General features: G+C 36.2%; 1 pseudogene; it reads right to left on the bottom strand.

Moving 5' to 3' along the window:
* Nucleotides 1-1,686: 1,686 nt before the first annotated feature.
* Nucleotides 1,687-2,154, bottom strand: LOC101426950 (COP9 signalosome complex subunit 8 pseudogene; annotated as a pseudogene).
* Between the last annotated feature and the right edge of the window lie 6,739 nt (nt 2,155-8,893).

Consider the following 8,893-nt stretch of genomic DNA (forward strand, 5'->3'; position numbering starts at 1 on the left):
AGTTAGCTCTAGGAGGGGAGCCAGAGATCAGTGTTCTGATTCACTCCTTCAGGCTTTTACTTGATAAACTGACACTAATACACAAGTTCCCCAGTAGGAACAGAGGGATTGCTCTGCTTTCTCTGGAACATGACCAGGCATCCAAAATGGGAGTACAGGCTGGCTCGATACCATGCCATGAATGAGTTTTAGAGTGTTCTAGCTTTTTGCTATTTTTGTTTGTTTTAGGAGGCACCAAGAGTTCAACCTAAGACCTTGTACATGGGAAGCAGGCACCCAATCACCTGAGCTACACCTGCTCACTAGTCTTTAATTTTAGTCATTCTATTTGGCATAAAGTAGTATCTTATTGTGATTCTGATTTACATTTCTCTATTGACTTTTTCCTATGTTTACTGCCCACTTATATGTCTTTTTTTCTGAAGTGTCTGTTTAAATTGTTTGCCATTTGTAATTGCCTATTTGCTTTTTACTGAGTTGGAACAGTTCTTTCTATATCCTGGATATAGTTCTGTGTCTTTTTTATATATATAATACATTATATATATAGTGAATATTTCCAACTACTATGTGATTTGCCTTTTAATTTCTTTTTTATGACTATATAGGCCATTTCTATTTAACTGAAAATTTCATATTTTCAGAGAAATAATGAAAAACTAGAATTTGTCCACAGAAAGACCAGGAAGTGAACTTTTTGCAAACCACCTTAGATGAAAGAGTTGAAGAATTCAGTTAAATATTTACTGAACACACAATAAATGAAAAGGGAGTATTTTAACCTGAAGATGCAATAAACAAGTTCAAATGTTCAGAGGGCTATCATATACACAAAATGAAATACCAGTTATTCAGCATTTCTCTAAACTTGAACTAAGGGATAAATATAATCAATTGACAGGCTGCAAGGAAAGTTGTACCAAGTGTATTACTTATCTTAATAGCTATTCTTCCAATATCAAGCACTACACACTTTTCCTTTCTTCTGAAAAGAGATACTATAACTTATTCTCTACCAACATCTTAAATAAGTTGCATTTTCATGGCAAGCCTTCCACTGCCAGCAAAGGATGCACTTACAGCATCAGAGAAAGTCTATAGTTAGCAAACTCTTTTTTAAAGGAAATGGTCTTTTGTTCCTCAACTATATTTTAGTGTTCTAAATTAGAGAGTCTCAGGAGGTGGAGAGAAAAAGATCACATGTTCTCCAAAGAATGTGAGTCTGAATCACTAGCAATTGTGATATTGCCTTCTGGGGGCAGTTATTCTCAAACCCCAAATGAATCACGTGACTACCAACCAACGGTACAGCTGGAAGTGTGTTGGCATGGGGGAGAGAGGTGGGAAGCAGGGAAAACAGCTGACAACCACTGCTCTATACTCTACATTAAACAGGAGAGCTACATTTATGAGTCACTAGGAAAAATAACTTTGCCATGTAATACTGATAGGCTACATCTAAATTGATGAATATTACAAAATGAGAATTGCTTCAATAACTATTCAGGGCAATGTTTAAGGCTAAAATACATATAATATATTATATATTATATGTGTATTTTATCACATACTCAATAAGGAATGTCAAGGTATTTAATCCATTCAACAAATTGAAAAAAAAATTTTACATTTCTCTATTTGTCTATATACAGGATTCTGAAGATGGATCTTGAACTTGATGACAAGTCAGTTTTCAAGGAAAGGCACATATTTGTTTAATCTGGCTAACTGCTCTTCACTGGGGATTGGTGGGACTGGAGCAGCCTCTAATAAGAGAATAAACCTGTTAAAGGAAATATCCAGGGTACCTGCAACCAGCTTTTGGGACATAACCATTCTTGTGGTAGAGTCAGCTTGCCATCCTTGTTTTAAAATACCTTTCACAGACTCTTCTATAGAAAGTCTGACAAAGGCTGCAAAGTCATAAATGATTACGGAGAAATGAGGGTGAAGGTTCATCTCCTTGTTGCATCTCTAAATGCTTCCATGATTGGCTGAACCATCTCAGACCACTGGTGAATGATCGTGGTCATGTAGGTCCCAGGGAAATCTCTGCCAGATTCTCTGCCCTATTGAGTAAATTCCCCCAAGTTCAGAATTGGCAGATTTTATAGCAGGTGGTATTCTTTTCCAAAGATATTTTGCATTACTCATGTCACCATGAAGCAGATATAGAACTAGAAGATGACCATACCCTGAGGGTGTAGCAATTCCTCCAGGAGCCTTGACCTCCTGATTTTCACATTGATCCAGCACTTTCCACCACCACTGCCACTGGCATCTTCCCCGCCAGTTCAGCCACTGCACCTTCCCAAAAGACAGACCCGAGACTATCCTGCCTTTTAAATTTCTTAATGATATTTTCTTAAGAGGAGAAGTTTTAATTTTGGTGAAATCCAATTTATCAATTTTTCTTTTATGGGTCATTCTTTTCATGTCCTGTGTAGGACAATAAGAGGGAACAAAGGAACCCACTTATTATTTCCTCTAGAAGTTTTATACTTTTAGCTCTGAACCTTAGGTTTATGATCCCATTTTCAGTTTGTTTATGTGTATGATAATTACATATCATATTTATATTAGGTTCATGTTTTTTCATGTGGCTATCCAACTATTGCAATACCATCTGTTGCAGACATTCAATTCCCTTAGCACATAGTCATAAATCAATTAATCCTGTGTGTGTAGGTCTATTTCTAGACTGTTCTGTTCTACTGATGTATATGTCTATCTTTTTGACAATATATTTAATAGTGTCACTTTGCAATAGGACTTGAAATAATGTAGTTTAAACTTTGCTATTTTTAAACTTTGTTTTGAATTTTCATGTACATTTTAGAACAAGCTTGTCAATTTCTATAATGGAACAAAAGCTTACTAGGATTTTTATTACACTGAATTTGTTATTCCTCTTTTGGAGAAATTATATCTTAACAATAATGAGTGCTCCAAATCATGAGAAAAAGATATGTCACTTTATTTAGGCCTTTAATTATTCTCAGCAATATTTTGTAGTTTCCAGTATACTGATATGACTTATAGTATGTTAAATTTATCCCTAAGCATTCCTTTTTTTTTTGAGGTACATAGGGTCAGAGATTGAACCCAGGACCTTCCATGTGGGAGGTAGGCACAGAACACCTTGAGCCACATCCACTCCCAGTATTACATTTTTGTTGCTATTGTAAATAGTATTGTTTTGTAGCTAATTTTTAGAAATACAACTGATTTTGTAAAATATTGACTTAGTATTCTGTAAACTTGCTAAACTCATTTGTGTATTCTAGTACATTTTTATAGATTCCTTTTGAGTTTCTACATTTATTATCATTCATACATGAATAAAAAAGTAGTTTTAGTTCCTTCTTCTAATCCATGTCTAATTAATTTTCTTGCTCTATTGCACTGGCTATGATCTCCAGTACACTGTTGAAGAAAAGTAGTTAGAGTGGACATATTTGCCCCCATCTTAGGAAGAAAGTATCAGAGCCAGACCTAAATATGACAAAATGTTATAATTATCAGATAGGAAATTTAAAATAACTTTGATTAATATACTGAGAGAATACAGTTAAGTTTTTCTCTTACCAGTCTAATAATATCTGTCTTTTAATTAGACTGGTTCAACTATTTACATTCATTGTCATTATTATGACAGTTGAATTTAAAGCCACATCTTGCTATTTGTTTCTGTATTTTGCTCATCGATTTTTGTTCTTTTTTCTCTTTTCTTTTCATGTTTTTGGATTGAATTTATTAACCATTTCATTTTATCTCCAGTCATACTTTTCAAGATAGATATCTGTTGTATCTTTTGTTAGTGGCATTGTGGTTATAATTGTGTACCTTTAACTCATTACAGACTGTTTTCAAATAGCATCATATTACTTCACATATACTATAAGAATCATATAATATAAATAAACTTCTTTCTTACCTTTGTCTTTTATTCTATTGTTACCATATATTTTGCTTCTTCAAATGTTAAGATTTCCACAATACATTCCTGTAAATTTTTATTAGTCAATTATTTTCTAAAGAAATTTTTTGTCTTTATTTTTTTAATGTTACATTCAAAAAATATGAGGTCCCCATATACCTCCCACCCCCCTCACCCCACTCCTCCCATAACAACAACCTCTTCCATCATCATGGGACATTCATTGCACTTGATGAGTACATCTCTGAGCACTGCGGCACCACAGGGTCAATGGTCCACATTATAGTTAACACTTTCCCTCAGTCCACCCAGTGGGCCATAGGAGGACATACAATGTCCAGTAACTGTCCCTGCAGTACCATCCAGGACAACTCCAAGTCCTGAAAATGCCCCCACATCATATCTTTTCTTCCCACTCCCTACCCTCAGCAGCTACTGTGGCCACTTTCTCCATGTCAATGCTACATTTTCTTTGATTACTAATCACAAGAGTTCATGAATAGAATAACAGTAAGTCCACTCTAATCCATACTCTATTCTTCCATCCTGTGGGCCCTGGAATGGTTATGTCCACTCCACATCTACATCGAGAGGGGGCTTAGAGTCCACATGGATGATGGATGCAATTCTCCTGCTTTCAGTTGTAGGCACTCTTGGCTGCCTGTTGTAATAGTTGATCTTCTTCACCTCCATGGTAGCTGGCTGGGCTAAGTCCAATAAACCACAGGGTAGTATTAGTCTGCCAAAGGGATGCTGATGTAAAATACCAGAAATCTTTTGACTTTTATAAAGGGTATTTATTTGAGGAAAAATCTTACAGTCTGAAGGCCATGGAAAGTCCAACTCAAGGTAAGGCACCATAAGAGGTACTTTCTCACCAAAGTCAGCTGCATGTGTTGAAGCAAGATGACTGGCAATCTCTGCCTGTCTATCAGGGATTTTTATAGCAGTCTTTGGCATAGGGCTCATTTTTTCTGGGCCCACACAGCTGCTCAGCTGCTCTGTTCTCTTCTGCAGCAAACTATCAGGTGAATGGTTCATCTCTCCCTGGGGCCCCCAGATCAAACACGAGCTCTCTCTCTTCTTGTGTTTTCTTGAGTACGTGCTCATTTATATCAGCCCACCGAGAGGGCAGGGACTCAACCCGAGTCCTGCCTTACAGACATGGAAAAAGCCTAAACTGATTTTATAAAGAAAACTTAAAACCGTTTAATTTAATACAACCAAAGGGTATCATACCTAGAGGAATACATTAGTTTACAAACATAATCTCTCATTTTGAGACCCATAAATAATCTCAGACTTCCACAATTATAAAATATTATTCTGGAAATTGTGGGAACATGGTATTGGTTAGCATATAGGCCTCAGTGCTCTCACAAAAACAGTGGAGAAAAAGTCTAAAGCTGTCAGAGGGACCTGCTTTGTGGGTCAGCAGACCAGAACAGGGCTTCAGGGTTCCCAGGAAGTTGAGGGACAGAGGGACCAAGAAGCAAAAGCAGCAAACTGTTAGTTGCTGAACCTCCTGGCAGCCAGGAAGGGTTCCCCTCCCCCACCCCTGAGATATTCAGTGAGGTTAAACCTGCAGCGCATTGAAGCTGAGAGAAGACCAGACACTTTCCTCCCTGCCAGCTGTTATGACGAAAAAAGAAAGGGAAATGGAGGACTTTTTTCAGTGAATTTGGTCAGTGAAACCCCTTTTGAATCTTCGCCCTAGCCAGACAAAAACAAAGGAATACTGACAGACACACACCTCTACGGAAATGTGTGCCAACAAGCGCCATCTGCTGGCAGGTCTGGAAATTACATGGATAGGAATTGATTTAAGAGCTCTCTTTACCTAATCCCTGGAAGAAAGTCTGCACCCTATTAGCCAGTCCCAGGCATGTTTTTTGGTAACTTAAGCGGGGCAATTATAAAGACAGGATAAGTTGAACCAAATATCAGAGAGTTGTGAAAAAATAACAATAGACAAGAGAGAGAAATTGGCAGTCAGAGTAAATTCACCAACAAATCAGATGTATAGACATCAGCAAAAAATTATGAGCCATACTGAGACAGGAAGAGATGTCCCAGTAAAAGGAACAAACTAAATATCCAAAAGAGATTCAGGATTTGAGACAATCAATCAATGATAATCACACAATTCTCATAAATCATTTTAAAGAATTGAAGGAATGCATGACTAAAGAGGTAAAGGCTATTAAGAAAGCACTGGATGAACATTAAAAACAATTTGAAAGTTTGCAAAGAAAAGTAACTGACCTTATGGGAATGAAAGATACAATGGATGAGATTAAAAATACATTAGAGGCACACAGGAGCTGATTTGAAATGCTTGAAGACAGAATTAGTGATTTTGAAGACAGGACATCTGAACTGGAAAAGACAGGAGAACAGAGAGAGAAAAGACAGGAGAACAGAGAGAGAAGAGAATGGAAAAAAAATGGAACACAGTCTCAAGGAATTGAATGACAATGCAAAGCAAAAAAGAAACAAAAAACAAAAAAACAAAACATGTAATATCTGTGTCCCAGAAAGCGAAGAGAATGGAAAAGGGGCAGAAATTATATTTAAAGAAATAATGACTGAAAACTTCCTTACCCTTATGAAAGACAAATATAAATGCCCAAGAAGGACAGTGCACCCCATTCAAAATAAACATGAAAAGACCTACCCTGAGACACCTATTGTTCAGAATGACAAATACCAGAGATAAAGAGATTTTGAAAGCAGTAAGAGAAAAGCAAAGCATCACATATAAGGAAAAATAGATAATATTAAGTGCTGACCTTTATCAGAAACCATGGAGGAGAGAAGAAATTGGTATGATATAATTAAAGTATTGAAAAAGAAAAACTGCAAGCCAAGAATTCTGTACCTGACAAAGCCCTTCAAAAATGAGAGTGAGTTCAAAGTCTTCATAGACAAACAAAAACTGATAGAATATGTTACCAAAAGACCAGAATTATGAGAGATACTAAAGAGAGTGCTGCAGCCTGAAAGGAATAAACAAGGGTGAGAAACTTGGAAGAGTGTAGAAATGAAGAATAACAGAAAGGGTGAAAAAAAACAGACTGTAGTATGATATGACAACTGAAAGCCAAAGGTCAAAATGAATGAAGTAAGTAATACCTTTACAGTTATAATATTGAATATTAATGACTTGAATTCCCCAATCAAAAGACACAGGCCAATAGAATCAATTAAAAATTATGACCCATCTATATGTTGTCCACAAGAGAGTCACCTCAATGTAAAGACACAACCAGGTTAAAAGTGTAAAGTTGGAAAAAGATATTCCATGCAAATAGTAACCAAAAAAGAACTGAAGTAGCAATACTACTATCAGACAAAATAGATTTTAAATTCAAAACCATTATAGGGGATGAAGAAATTCATTATATATTAATAAAAGGGGGCAATTCAACAAGAAGAAATAACTGTTCTAAATATTTATGCATATAACCTCAGTGGCCCATGATACATGAGGGACACACTGGCAAAGCTGAAGGGAGAAGTAAATGTCTCTATAATAATAGTTGGAAACTTCAATACACCACTCTCAGTATAGGAGAGAACATCTGGACAGAGGATAAATAAAGAAACTGAGAACTTGAATACTATGATAAATGATTTAGACCTAACCGACATGTATAGAACATTGCATTCCAAAACAATAGGATATATATTTTTTTCAAGTGCTCATGGATCCTTCTCCAAGATAGACCATATGTTGGGTCAAAAGACACGTCTCAGTAAATTTAAAAAGGTTAAATTGTACAGCACACTTTCTCTGATCATAATAGAATGAACCTGGAAATCAATAATAGACAGAAAAAGGGAAAATTCATAAATACATGGAGATTAAACAATATACTCTTAAACGACCAGTGAGTCAAAGAGAATTCAGCAAATATCTTGAGGTGAATGAAAATAAGAATGCAACATACCAAAGCATACAGGACACCACAAAGGCAGTGTTGAAAGGGAAATTTATAGCCCTCAATGCCTACACTAAAAAAGAAAGAGCTGAAATTGAAGATCTAACTCCACACCTGGAAGAACTAGAAAAAGAACAGCAAACTAAACCTGAACCAAGCTGAAGGAAAGAAATAGTAATGATCAGGGTAGAGATCAATGAAATCATGAAATGGATGTGGCTCAGGTGACTAAGCTCCTTCCTACTGCATGGGAAGTCTGTGGTTCTGTTCCCAGTGCCTCCTAAAGAAGAAAGAAAGCGGACACAACAAGAAGATGCAACATGAGACACAAAAAGAGATACACAACAAGGCAAGGGGCAGAGGTGGCTCAAGTGATTGGATGCCTCCCTCCCACATCAGAGGTTCTGGTTTTGGCTCCAAGTGCCTCCTAAAGAAGCAAGAAAGGTGAACAAACACAGCAAGTGCAAACACTGAAGGGGAAGGGAGAAATAAAATAAATAAATAAAATCCTTTTGAAAAAGAAATCAATGAAATGAAATCGAGAACAAAAAAACAATAGAGAGAATCAACAAAAACAAAAGTTGGTTATTTGAAATTAACAAAATTGACAAGTCCTTAGCTAGACTGACAAAGAGAAAAGAGAAAAGACACATAAATAAAAACAGAAATGAGAGGGGGAGTATTACCACTGACCCCATAGAAATAAGAGAGATCAAAAGAGGATAATATGAACAATTGTATGCTAAAAAAACTAGAAAACGTAGATTAGATGAACAAATTCCTGGAAACAGATGAACCACCTACACTGACATTAGAAGAAATAGAAGACCTCAAAAAAACAATCACAAATGGAGATTGAAACAGTCATCAAAAACTTCTCAAAGATGAAAAGCCCTGGACTGAATGGCTCAAAGATGAATTCTACCAATCTTTCAAAAATGAACTAATACCAATCTTGGTCAAGCGCTTCCAAAAACCTGAACAGGAAAAAATGCTACCAAACTCATTC

The sequence above is a fragment of the Dasypus novemcinctus genome, chromosome 11, assembly GCF_030445035.2.
Source record: "Dasypus novemcinctus isolate mDasNov1 chromosome 11, mDasNov1.1.hap2, whole genome shotgun sequence".
Lineage (NCBI taxonomy): Eukaryota > Metazoa > Chordata > Mammalia > Cingulata > Dasypodidae > Dasypus > Dasypus novemcinctus.